We start from the raw sequence: 13,733 nt of genomic DNA, 5'->3' as shown, positions 1-13,733 counted from the left end.
GGCTTCAGGATTAGACATCTGTTGTTCAGACCGCAGACATTGCCGTTGGGGTAACGCAGGAGCGAGAGTCGGGCAAGGAGTCGGAAGGAAAGAGGAAAATGGATGAGACACAGGTTGCCACAGGTTCGAGTAAGAGGCCAAGAGTTCAGATTTGAGGACGAGGAACTATCAGAGCCGCAGTCGATGCGGGAAGTGCGGAAGGACGCACATGGGTGCGTGTAGGCGTAGAAGTGGTGGCGATGTTGGGTGTTTCAAGCGCGGCCAGATTGGTCATTTTAGCAGAGACTGTGTTGTTACCATCGCCCAGAGACTTGATCTGTTGTGTTTCCATTGTAGTCAAAGGGGCCACAAGAAGGTCCACTGTCCGAGTTGTATTCAGCAGGGCGGGGGCCAGCTCCTGCCCTTGGAACTTCGAGTACTGTCAGTGGTTGTCAAGGCCAGGCAAGGGTGCCTACGGCTTGGAGCCGAGTTTCTCCGGTAGATTTCGGCAGGGATTCAAGCAGCACTGAGTAATGGAGGTATGAAACTTTGTTTTGTCAGCTTACGTTATGATATATTGCTATGGTTTCTGCATCAATCGTGGTACAAGTGTTGTGTTATGGAGTGGCTTGCCTGTGCTTATGTCATATGCCATTTGCATACCTCGGATGATTGGTTGGTAGTTAGGGGAGTACGGTAACTGTAGCATGGTAGGGAGAGATCTGGTTCGTTTCGCTAGCGGATAGTGGTTTGGATGGAATGGTCAAGTTCCTACCTGGCGGGCTTGGGCTCCCCAGTAGAAATTTTGGGATGGTAGTAAAGGTCGGGGTCTCTGTTGTATATGAAGCAGCAAGGGGTAAGCAGGATTGAAGTGGGGGAGGACCCTCCGGGTATACATGGATAAGAGTCACTCAGAATGATTGCGCGGCCTCTGAGAAGAAGTGGTAGTAGCACAGTGATGGATGGATTGAGAAGTTCAGAATTGGGAGTTCGAGAACTTTTCCCAGCAGTGGGTTCATGTAATGGAGATGGTTAGAAACTGGTTAGGAATCCAGGATTTGAGGACCACCTGTAAAGACTCAAGTGAGTGGAATGAGGAACCCGAGAGTGGGCAACAAGAGATGTTTTGTATTAGTAGCCAGTGTATGAGGCAGCATGCAGGTTGCGTAGATTCAGGAGTTGGGAGGTTGGAAACTTCCCAACAATAGCTTCTTGTATCCGGATTAGTAGACAGTTGGGTTGGGAACCAAGCCGGAGAATTCCTTGACGAAGCACTAAGTATATCAAGGATATAAGATGTCGAGGATGATGCAGAATTCAAAGACTGAGGGCTGGTTTGAGAAATCGGGATGAGGAATCACTAGCGGGACTAGGGATAGTCAGGATGTCCTCGGGATAGTAGTAGTGTTGTAAGCCTGCGGGGGTAGCCGTAGCATTCACTAGCAGTCAGATAGTAGTAGTAGTGTTGTAAGCCTGCGGGGGTAGCCGTAGCATTCACTAGCAGTCAGATAGTAGTAGTAGTGTTGTAAGCCTGCGGGGGTAGCTGTAGCATTCACTAGCAGTCAGATAGTAGTAGAGTGTTGTAAGCCTGCAGGGGTAGCCGTAGCGTTCATTAGCAGCCAGATAGTATTTGAGACTTGTGAATCCGAGGGTGTAGCTGTGGCTTTTATCAGATTGGTAGCAGCATGAGCGCGTGGTTGAACGCGAGAATGTAGTAATTCCCACCCGTTCGGGTGCAGCGGTGGGAATATGGGAATCCACGGATTAGATTCGGATTTCCCAAATGGTTCAGTTATGGCTAAGTCAGCGAATCCTGGCTATAGATCGTCACATCAGTTATGAGATCAGAGTAGCAGTGGACCGTTGAGGTTCGGGTATGTTAAGGGCTACCGTCAGTCTGTCATAGAATGGATGATGTCAGGATGTGATGTAAAGACCCGATCGGTTGGATCGGAAGGTTGTTAGAGCCACAGTGACAGGATAACTAATGGAAACTAGTCCTTGAGGAAGATTTCATTCAGAAGTCGTGGAAGCGACTAAGTGAGGAGTCCCTTGACTCCACAGTTGGATTTGAGTTTAGTGTTTCAGGCAGCTCAGTGATTCAGCCCGATCAGCGTTTCAGGCAGTTTAGTGTTTTAGGCAGGTTCAGTATTGTAGACAATTCAGTGTTTGAAAGGTTTCAGAGTTTTGGGTCAGTATTGTATTTGAGTTGGAATACAAGTGTTGACGGTATAGTTGGTTGATTTGGAAATGACAAGTCTCTCTCAGCAGGATCAGTTGAGCCTTCGGCCGAGTATAAGTGACATGTAAAGATAGCTAGGCAGGTAGCTTTTCTTCGGGATGAAAGACTCGAGTTAGTGGGAGTTGAGTAATCAGATGGGATGTAAGCAAGCTGATTCATTATGGATGACAGAATAGATGGGACAGTTATGGACAGTCGGGGTATCTTACGGAGTCGCTAGGAGCGGCTAGCAGATTGCGATGGAGTGTAGTGACCGGTGGGAGATGGTAACTCAGATATTGGCAGAATAGTTGAGCAAGGGTAGTCTCAGTGCATCCAGTAGGCAGTTGAGAGGCAACAGGATTGTCAGTCGGAGGAAGTATCGTTGAGGAAATTATGGAAAGGAGAAAGATTCAGTATGTACCAACAGTAGTGATCAACATGGTGAGTGGCTGGAGTGATGGGCATAAGGGTGTTAGATTTTCCAGACCGGGAGTTGGAGGCAGCTCAAAGGCAGTTGATCGTAGCAAACTTCGAGGATGAAGTTTAGTTTAAGTGGGGGAGAGTTGTAACACCCCAAAGTTTGGAAAGCCAAGAAAAGAAAGAAAACCTCAAGTTTAGGGGAGACTCGGCGAGTCCATGGAGGGACTCGGCGAGTCCGAGCGGGATCCGGGTTGTGGTGAAAGCGACCGACTCGGCGAGTCGGCCAGGGAGACTCGGCGAGTTGGGTCTGAACGGGGAAAACCCTAAACCCGGGAACTTGGAGCCTATTTAAGTGTCTCATTCTCCTTCCTAGGGTTCATTTATTGCCTCTCTACCCCAGAACATCAAACCCTAGCCGCCATTTCCGTTTTTGGAGCTAGATCTTGCCTTGTAGAATGCATTACGCTTGGAGGAGGAAGAAAGACCTTGGAGGTGCAAGAAGGGATTCTAGATCTGGATTGTGGAGTCATTTCAGACCAAGTGGCGGTAATAAGTTGTTGCTTGGACTCTCTTTTTCATCTAGATCTACTCTTATGTGTGGGTTTTGGCCATTGTTGGTATGATATGTAACCAATTCGAGTTGGAGGTTCAGAACTGAGGTTGCTACCTCAGATCCATGTTGGTTTTGGTCTAGAATCCCCTAAAGTATCAGCCTTTGATATGTTGAAGAAGCATGTTTGCCATAAACCCGAATTTAGTGTGTTTTGAGCTTAGATCTCTCAATCTACACGTAAAGTTTGCCACTTTACGTGGGGAATAGGCCCTAGAAGTATGGATCTAGGAGTTGGAAGTTCAGTTTGGCTCGAAAAGCCACTGCATGGATTGAGGAATGGATAGACTCAGCGAGTCCTTCGAGTGGACTCGGCGAGTAGCTTGAAGGTGAGGAGGAACTCGACGAGTAGGATGAACAACTCGTCGAGTCGGATGAAGATAGGCATGGCCTCGGCGAGTTGGATGAACAACTCGACGAGTTGGTTGAAGATTGTCTAGGACTCGGCGAGTCTGTTCTTGGACTCGGCGAGTCAGATCGCGAAACCCTAAACCCTTCGAGTCGAGACCCGAATCAGTGAGTCGGGTGGTGACTCAGCGAGTTGGACAGGACAGGACTTGGACCTAGTTGGACTCGGCGAGTCATGGACTGACTCGGCGAGTCTTTAGGAAGACTCGGCGAGTAGGGTTGACCTGGAAGGTTGACTTTGACCAGAGTTGACTTAGTTGACTGTCAGACTAAGTGTTATATGTATATTGATAGCTCGGAGAGCTGGAGGAGCAGCGGATCAGGGGATTGTCGAGTAGCAGCCAGAGGTTTATCAGTAGGGCTCAGCAGTTCAGGTGAGTTTCCTTCCAGTAGGGACGGGTCTAAGTCCACAATGCCGGCCCGTTCAGTTAGCAGTAGTTTCCGGACTTTGGTCCGATGCAGTAGCTAGTATGTTTGATGCCTTCGTGGCTCAGACAGGATTTGTATGCTATGTTTTATGTGTTAAGTGTTATGTGTTCCGGGCTACGGACCGATGTAGTATGCAGTATATGTGTTCATGCTAGATGATGTGTTATGCTATGCCATGTTCAGTCAGTCAGTTCCGGACTTCGGTCCGATGCAGGGGACAAGGTCCCAGTCGGTTCCGGACTTCGGTCCGATGCAGATAGTTCCGGACTTCGGTCCGATGCAGTTAGTTCCGGACTTTGGTCCGATGCAGTTAGTTCCGGACTTCGGTCCGATGCAGGGGACAACGTCCCAGTCAGTTCCGGACTTCGGTCCGATGCAGTTTTCGGGTTTCGGCCCGATGCAGTGGGCCAGGCCCAATATGTGTTTATATGATACTGTATGGTATGTGGTAGTTTGGGGGAGCTCACTAAGCTTCGTGCTTACAGTTTCAGTTTTGGTTTCAGGTACTTCCGCAAGCAAATGGAAGAGCTCGGGGTGATAGCATCGCACACACCACAGCTTAGCTTTTATCCTGGGGATGGTTTTAGTTGTCTTGATTTGATATAGTATGATACAGTTTTTCCGCACAGTATTTTATTATGATTTGGGATACATCGCGTATGTTTTTATGTTATGATACTCAGATTATGGTTTTGATTACATTGAAAAACAAAATTTTTGGGTCGTATTTTTGGGTCGTTTCATCGTGATTTTTGGGTCGTTTCATTACCTCTACGAGGTTCGGTGTACCATTTACACGGACCACAATAGTTTGAGGTACCTCATGGATCAACCGAATTTGAACATGAGGCAGCGTCGGTGGCTTGATGTGGTGAAGGATTATGATTGTGAGATCCTTTACCACCTGGGGAAGGCCAATGTGGTGGCCGATGCGCTTAGCCGCAAGGCGACGCCGATCAGGGATATTTGCTTGCGGATGACAGTGGTGACTCCTCTTTTGGAGTGGATTCGGGAGGCCCAGTAGGAGTCCCTGAAGGAGGAACATCGAAAGAGTGAGCGCATAGTGGGTCAGGTTTCCTCCTTCGACTATGAAAGCAGGGGATTATTGACATTACACCGCAGGGTGTGGGTGCCATACCTCGAAGGCATGTGCCAGATCTTGATGGAGGAGGCGCACAAATCCCGATTCTCCATTCTTCCCGGGGCAACGAAGATGTATAGGGATCTTCGTCTGGACTATTGGTGGCCCTGCATGAAGCGGGATGTGGCTTGGTACGTCGAGCGGTGCTTGACCGGCAGGAAGGTCAAGGCCGAGCATCAGAGACCGCACGGCAAGATGCAGCCGTTGGATATCCCGTTATGGAAATGGGAAGATATTACAATGGATTTTTTCACGAAGCTTCCCAGGACCGCGCGAGGAGTGGATTCTATATGAGTCATCGTGGATCGATTGACCAAGAGCGCCCATTTTATCCCGATTCAGGAGAGCTTCTCGGCCGAGATGTTGGCCGACATCTATATCAGGGAGATAGTGGCGCGACATGGGGTGCCAGTATCAGTGATTTCGGATAGAGATGTGCGTTTTACTTCCAGGTTTTGGAAGAAGTTTCATGATGAGTTGGGCACTCGTCTGCATTTTAGCACCGCCTTCCACCCGCAGACGGATGGTCAGAGCGAGCGGACCATCCAGACTCTTGGGGATATGTTGCGGGTATGCGTGCTAGATTTCGGTGGTAGTTGGGATACCTATCTACCTCTAGCTGAGTTCTCGTACAACAACAACCACCACTCAAGTATTGACCGTCCTCCCTTCGAGATATTGTACGGGCGGAGGTGTAGGACCCCGATATGTTGGGGTGAAGTTGGCCAGAGGGTCATGGGGAGCACCGAAGTGGTGCTCAAAACTACCAAGATGATTCACCAGGTTCGGAGCAGGCTTCAGACTGCACAGAGTCGGCAAAAAAGTAATGCTGACAAGCGCCGTTCAGACTTGGAATTCCAAGTCGGGGATATGGTTCTTTTGAAGGTGTCGCCATGGAAAGGCATCATCCGATTCAGAAAGTGAGGCAAGTTGGGCCCAAGGTACATCGGGCCATTCAGGGTTGTAGCCCGGGTGTGCAAGGTGGCGTATAGGTTGGACCTGCCAGCCGAACTCAGCCAGATACACAACACTTTCCACATCTCTCAGTTGCGGAAGTGTTTGGTGGACGACTCGGCAGTGGTACCTTTGGAGGATATTCAGGTTGATGACAGCCTGAATTACATCGAGCGGCCTATGGCAATCCTCGACAGGAAGTCGAAGGATCTAAGGAACAAAAGGGTGGAACTCGTGAAGGTGCAATGGCAACACCGGAAGGGATCAGAGTGGACTTGGGAGCCGGTGGAAGACATGATGGAGCACTACCCCGAGCTGTTTCAGGATCGAGCAGCGGAATTTGAGGACGAAGTCTAAGATAAGTGGGGGAAATTTGTAGCACCTGGTTCCTGGTACGTACTCCTTGTAATTAAAATTTTATTATAATGCATTTTTCCTTGGACTCGGCGAGTTGATGGACCAACTCACCGAGTAGGAGCGGGATAAGACGCAGGGACTGGACTTTGGACTCGGCGAGTAGACCCTGTTTGACCAAAACCCTAATCCGGGTGTTTTCACCCTATTTAAACGCTCTGGCTTGGCCTCCTTTGTCCCTAACATTTCCAGAGAGCTGAAGAGCGAAACCCTAGCCCCCATTTTGTTCTTCAGAGTGATTTTGGCTTTGTGGAGAAGGTTTGGAGCTTAGAAGAAGAAGAAAGAGGTTGTAGTGTGCAAAGAGGGGAGGTAGATCCGGAATCTACACTGCAAAAGGCTTACATTCAGGTAGAAAAGCCCCTAACTTGATCACTAGTTCTTTACATCCCTTTGTCCCTAAAATGGTGGTTTTCAAGCCCTAAAACACCATACTCCTTATGTTTATGCTTAATGATCCGAAAGGACTTCAGATCAAGACCTTATGGATGTATTAGAAGTATAAAGTCTCTGTGGTTGGAGTTATTGAGGTCCCTATTGAGTGTATGACCTCTTAAAGAGCTTGGATTTGCCTTTTCAGATTATAGGGCCATGCATGCACGTAAAGTTTGCAACTTTATTTGATAAGCATGCCCTAGGAACATAGATCTATGGTTTTGAAGCGTTGCTGAAAGACCCCAACTTTCGTATTTATGAAAGACCCAAACTTTCATACTATTTCAAAAGATTTCTTAAGTTACTTCCTCAAAACATGCTACATGCATATTTATAAAACAATATTTTATATTGATAAAGTGATTACAAAGGATTGGATACAAACCGACTAAGTTTTTATTACATTTCATGTCTACCCAGGAATCTACTATTCATATACATACATGAACATTAAAAATACAGAGAAATACTATTAACTATTCTAAATCTTTCAGTAGTATAAAGCTATATTGGAATACTCATCACCTGCAATTGTTAAATATTGGGAGGAATAAGCGATAACGCTTAGTGAATTCAATAGATAGATACAATATAATCTTATGCCTTGCATATACCAATATGACAAAAGCAGAAGGGAACAAGAAGACATATATGAAATCATGTGACAAGCATTCATATCAATCAAATACTTTATTCAAAGATATATTTTTCAATAAGACATAACGATTTTAATATTTGATATGCATCAATAAAGTTTTGGCCCAATTGGCACAGAAGACTTACAATTTCTGATTAACATTTAGGTAGATTTCAGGCTTATAGCCCTATCTAACCATTTGCCAATGCCATAGAATAGAAGTCATTCTCTTACGGAGACATGCTGTACATGGCCAGAGGCTACGTACCAGTACCAATGTGAATCTAAGTCCTTTAACTGATCACATGGTCAAAGGTATTACAATTGCTATAAACATAGCGAATAACACGAGAAAATAACTCAGAATGATAATACTGAAAAGCACATAGCACATATAACACATAACATACAGTTGTTCCTATATATTGAACTCGCCTTAAGTTAACCGAGGGTTAAAATAGTAATTTGGACAGCATTTCGGCTTTAAATATGACTTTCTATGTTGAAAACCGAGAGCTTAATTGAAAACCGGGCTCTGCGAAGGTAGGGCTTCAAAACCGAAAAAATAAAGTTTTCGGGCTTCTCGGGGGTCTCGGGACGTGTTTCGGGTGCTAAAATTGATACCGGGGCTTCGGGAAAAGTCAAAATAGTGAAAATATGGAAAAAGGGGCCAAAAATGGCAATTTCTCAAAATTACCCGAGAAGGCTCGCAGGCCTCTTATTTATAGGCGAGAGGCTCGGATCTGGAGCAAATCAAAAGCACGCACGTGGCTCGCATGCGAGCCTCCAGGTGGCTCGCTTCGCAGGTTGACACAGGAGGGGCAGGTGGCGGACTCGGATTGGGCCAGCGCTTCGGTCCACTCGGAAGGCGACAGGAGTGCGATGCGCGTCAGAAGCTCAGATGGGACACAATTCGGTGATGCAGCAGCTTTATGCGAAGGACTTGGCCGAATCCGGACCTCTCATGCGAGATTTCTCAGATTTTGAGCCCCGAACTTCTAAAATCCATAACTTTCGCATACAAGCTCCGTTTTTGACGTTCTTTATATGCACGCGTAGCTTAATTATGCTCTACAACTTTCGTTTAGACTTCGTCGGCTAATTTTGACTTTAATTTTAATATTATTATTTTTAACAGTCCAGGACAGGAAAATCCGTTAAAAATTCATAACTTCTTCATCCGGCATCCGTTTTCGTCAGACTTTTTACTGTTGTACTACATATGATGAGACATTCGATTCTCGTTTAGAATGTATCGGTAAAATATCGCTCGATCTAAAATTCGAGTTTTTAGCTGTCTACTACTAAGTTAAAACTTCGAAAAATCATAACTTCCTCATACGAAGTCAGATTTTGGCGTTCTTTTTATCAAATTTCTCGGTTTAACGAATACTACGACTTTCATTTAGATTACTAAGGCTAAAAAGTAGTTTATCAAAAACTCACTTTTTACGTCATTCGGCGTCGTGTCGGTTTTGTCGCGGATCTTCGGTTGGTTATAACTTCTTCGTTATAACTCGGATTTTGACGAGGTTTTCGCCTACAAATTTCTAACGAGATTCTCTACAACATCAAATAATAAAATTTTACTTATTTAAAATTTTATATTTTCACTAAATTTCACTATTTGGCTATTAATTGGAATCTCATAAGACTTCCAATATTTTATGAGTGATTCCAAACATAGTTTTACTTCATTTCTAGTAAAAACTAGCTGTTAGAACTCAACACTCGATTTTATTCACTTTTAATAATAACAATACACAATTTCAGAACGTGTATGTTACAAATACCTCCTTCTTTTGAGGATTTCGTCCCCGAAATCATAACGATTAAAACAATTAGGGATACTTCACTCTTATTTCATTCTTATTTTTTCCAATTATAATTTGGGACTTGATGGTGTTTTCACTTGACAAGCACCAACTTCACTTCTTTATTACATAGATTAGTCGTTCTTTCATTTACGATCTCTTATATTCATCTTGGATAATAAAACCATTTCATCATATATGCTTAACCTTTACACAGATAGCTCACATGAAACACTTCATGAATATCTATCAAATCTTCAGGCAATTCAAGCAGTATACTTGCTTACCAACCGTTCTTTCTTTCAAAGTAGTATAACGCCTTTTCATGAAATACCTTCAGTATTACTAAATCATCCACCCGGAATTCTACGGGTCATCTCCTCTTTTCTGCATAGGGAATTTATCGATCCTGGGCCGCTTTCATTCTTTCTCGGAAAATTTGTATCTTGTTAGTGATGTCTTGATTCATTTTAGATCCTCTAAATATTTTCCGTCTTACGTCACGTCAACATATTTGAGTATGACATTTACGCTCATACAGTACTTTATATACCTTCAGTATATTTTCTACTGTTTGGATTACTCTCTTCTTTTGACCATTTGTCTGAGGATGATAAGTTGTACTAAGAGCAACTCGAGATCCTAATCCATGCTTCACTCTCACCCAAAAGTGAGGAGTGAAATGAGTATCACAGTCGGAAATAATCTATAGTGGCGCACCATGACTTGCCACAATTTTGTCTAAGTAACTTATGTGTATTTCTCCAATGGAGTCGTTTCATGTGTGGCGAGAATATATGTACTCTTTATCAGTCGGTCGATGATTATCCAAAGGTTATCATTCACAGTTTTCTTCTCCTCTTTCAAGGTATTAACTGTATAAGCCGGATAAGTAGAATATCCGTTCGACATAATTTACGAGTTTTTAAGAAAGAAATTTAAAATCTTCCCTTTCAATAGGGATGCATATCTTCTCTTTGTAGCACAAGAGCTCTACGTGGTTCTTTAACAACCAATCCATGTCGAGAATAATATCAAAGATAGGAATTAAGTTAGCAGGAAGATTATAACTTTCAATTTCTATAACACTAACTCTATAGGCTTTATCAGCAAGTAATGATATATTTCCTATGTTATCTATATGAAATGATTGGACAACTACGTAACAAGTAATTTGAAAAGAATATGAGAATTTATAAGGCATGAAAGAATCTGAGGCATTGAAATCAAATAAGATGTGAGCAGACCTAGAGTTTACGAGAAAATTACTAGTCACAACATTCGAGTTTTAACTTACTTCCTTTGTGGTAATCTAAATGTACGATATTTAACTTTTAGTTTGCCAAACGATTGTCAAATTCTTCAAACTTCCTAATTATTGGCGGTGTTCAAATTTGCACCCGTTCTTGATTCTCTATTGAACATTTGATCTTAATCTTTGAGTTAAAACTCAATTCTCATTGCAGATTCATGTTCCTTCTTGGTTTATAGGTTGAGCCCAAGATAAGGTCTTTACTTTTGCTATAACAACAACTCGAATGGTCATATTCTAATGACCTTTGATTTTATCTCGCACAAGACACATAACGATTCAAACTCTTATATATTAGAATTAGATCAAATAAATCGAGCTGATAGAATAACGAAAACAAAAAGAGTTTAATCAATACGTAGATGCTTTGGAACAGAAAGAATAGCACCACGTATCTCTAATTCGTGCTTTCGGACCGACATATCTTTTATCTTTTGGCACCTCCTCCTTTTTAGTTGGAGTACTCTTTGATTGTTGAACAACAACTTGACTCCCCGCCATTTTATTAATAAGTGTAGGGCAGATACATTTCTTGTGGCTAGTAACCCCACATAGCAAGTCACATCTCTGGCTAGTGATTGCTCAATTCTTTAATGAAGATTGTTATATTTCTATCGACTATCTCGACCATTTACTTTTTTAGTATTCTTACTGATGTTTGTCACTATATAAGACATGGTTCTCTGAACCAATTAACTCCTTTTGCGGATTTGTACTAATCAGACTCGATTCTTTATTAAGATTTGAACGATAATTATCTTCTTAGTCATTACCGAAACGAAGGTAACGACACACATGAATAAAACGAAATCATTTACTAGCTTCTTGGTAACCTTGTGACTTTTCCTGATCCAAGTGTGAGTCTTGTGCTTCCAGTAGTATATGCCTCTACTACTATTCACACCTACTCATAATCATCCCAAGTATTGTCTCGCAGTTCTCAAGTCACCATTCAAAAGTTTTCACAAAGCAACTTATCACACATGAACGTGTTTAAACAAATACATACAACAGTTTCTCCTAGACTCAACTAGGGTTTTCACGTTTCTATCAAACATATATTGGACTACTTATACTCGCCTTCTAGGATTCTTCTCATGCATATGCTCGCTTTAATATATCCTAATACTTTTCCATAGGTCGATAGAAATTTTACTTCCATTTCTTCATATAAATTCTTTCTTGAGTAGTGTCTACTCTACAAGACATACTATTCAAAAATTTACTTTAGCAGCATGGAGATAAACGGTCTTCTACTACCTGCATCATCTTCTAACTCATGCAATCCATCATGCACTTTTGTTCATTTCATTATTCTTCCTTGACATCGTTAATCTTGTATCTGAGTAAATCTAAGTCTATTTCATAGGAGTCTATCCTAAGACGTCTGCATCTTAGTTGCATCTCGGCAAGCTTTACTAGCTTCAACTTGGTTCTCTGTCATTCCTGACTACAACATCTCTTCATACAATACTATGGGTGTATTTCTTCTTCAATTAAGCATTCTACCTTACTTAAACAAGTAAGTTGCTTAACCATTTACCACTAAATGACTCAATTCACCATCCCAATCTTGTATGTTAAAGTCGTCTTAACACACAATGGAACTTTATATCACAAAGTATCGACCTATTGAGTCTGAAAATTTCATTATCCTTTCTTTTGATCTTCATTTAATTCTTCTAAATCTTGCACAATATTCATTGTGATACTGCCGAAGTACTGATAACCGTCTTTGGTTCTTTTGACTCTATTAAACAATCACTTCTTCAATCTGAACAGTGGTAGAACAACTTCGTGGATTTGTACCAACACATTTATCTTGTCCAAACGCGTTTCAAACGCGCATCTTTCTTCCAAAGATGTTATTACATATTAAACATACTTTAAATGTATATTACCGCTCTATTGGTAAATATACACTTATTACGATAACAATTCATATTTACGATATCTCGCGATCGTTTATTTATAAGTTTATCGATGTCACCTATCATAAGTCTCTTTATCACTTCAAAAATTTCTATTATGAAAATTCTTAAAATTTTCTAAACCATGGTCGGCAACAGACCTTAAGCTTTCTCACATAATAGAATATAAGACATATCTCTTCTCTATATTCATTTATCATTTAGCACATAATAGAATATAAGGCATATCTCCTCTTAATATTCTAGTGCTTGCCTCCATTAGGTATTCAACCTAATATATATCGTATTATCTTTACTTAATAATTCTTGTTTAAGTTTAGAAATTCTTAAAATTTCTAGTTCACTTAAACTAATTTTCTTAAAATTCTGAAGTAACTTAATATCTTAGAATACTAGGGTTTATCACTATCCAATCCCCCACTTAAATATTTCCTATGGTTTGTATCCATATACTTATTACAAATCAGCTCATATATTGAGCTTCCAACAGTTTAAGTCTAAATACCAATCTGTATTATTTAGTTCACTTAAACCATTGCGCTGATACCATGATTGAAAGACCCCAACTTTCGTATTTATGAAAGACCCAAACTTTCATACTATTTCAAAAGATTTCTTAAGTTACTTCCTCAAAACATGCTACATGCATATTTATAAAACAATATTTTATATTGATAAAGTGATTACAAAGGATTGGATACAAACCGACTAAGTTTTTATTACATTTCATGTCTACCCAGGAATCTACTATTCATATACATACATGAACATTAAAAATACAGAGAAATACTATTAACTATTCTAAATCTTTCAGTAGTATAAAGCTATATTGGAATACTCATCACCTGCAATTGTTAAATATTGGGAGGAATAAGCGATAACGCTTAGTGAATTCAATAGATAGATACAATATAATCTTATGCCTTGCATATACCAATATGACAAAAGCAGAAGGGAACAAGAAGACATATATGAAATCATGTGACAAGCATTCATATCAATCAAATACTTTATTCAAAGATATATTT

This window comes from Lactuca saligna, chromosome 9, assembly GCF_052625555.1.
Source record: "Lactuca saligna cultivar CGN05327 chromosome 9, ASM5262555v1, whole genome shotgun sequence".
NCBI classification, from domain to species: Eukaryota; Viridiplantae; Streptophyta; class Magnoliopsida; order Asterales; family Asteraceae; genus Lactuca; species Lactuca saligna.
This window is presented reverse-complemented; position numbering follows the sequence as displayed.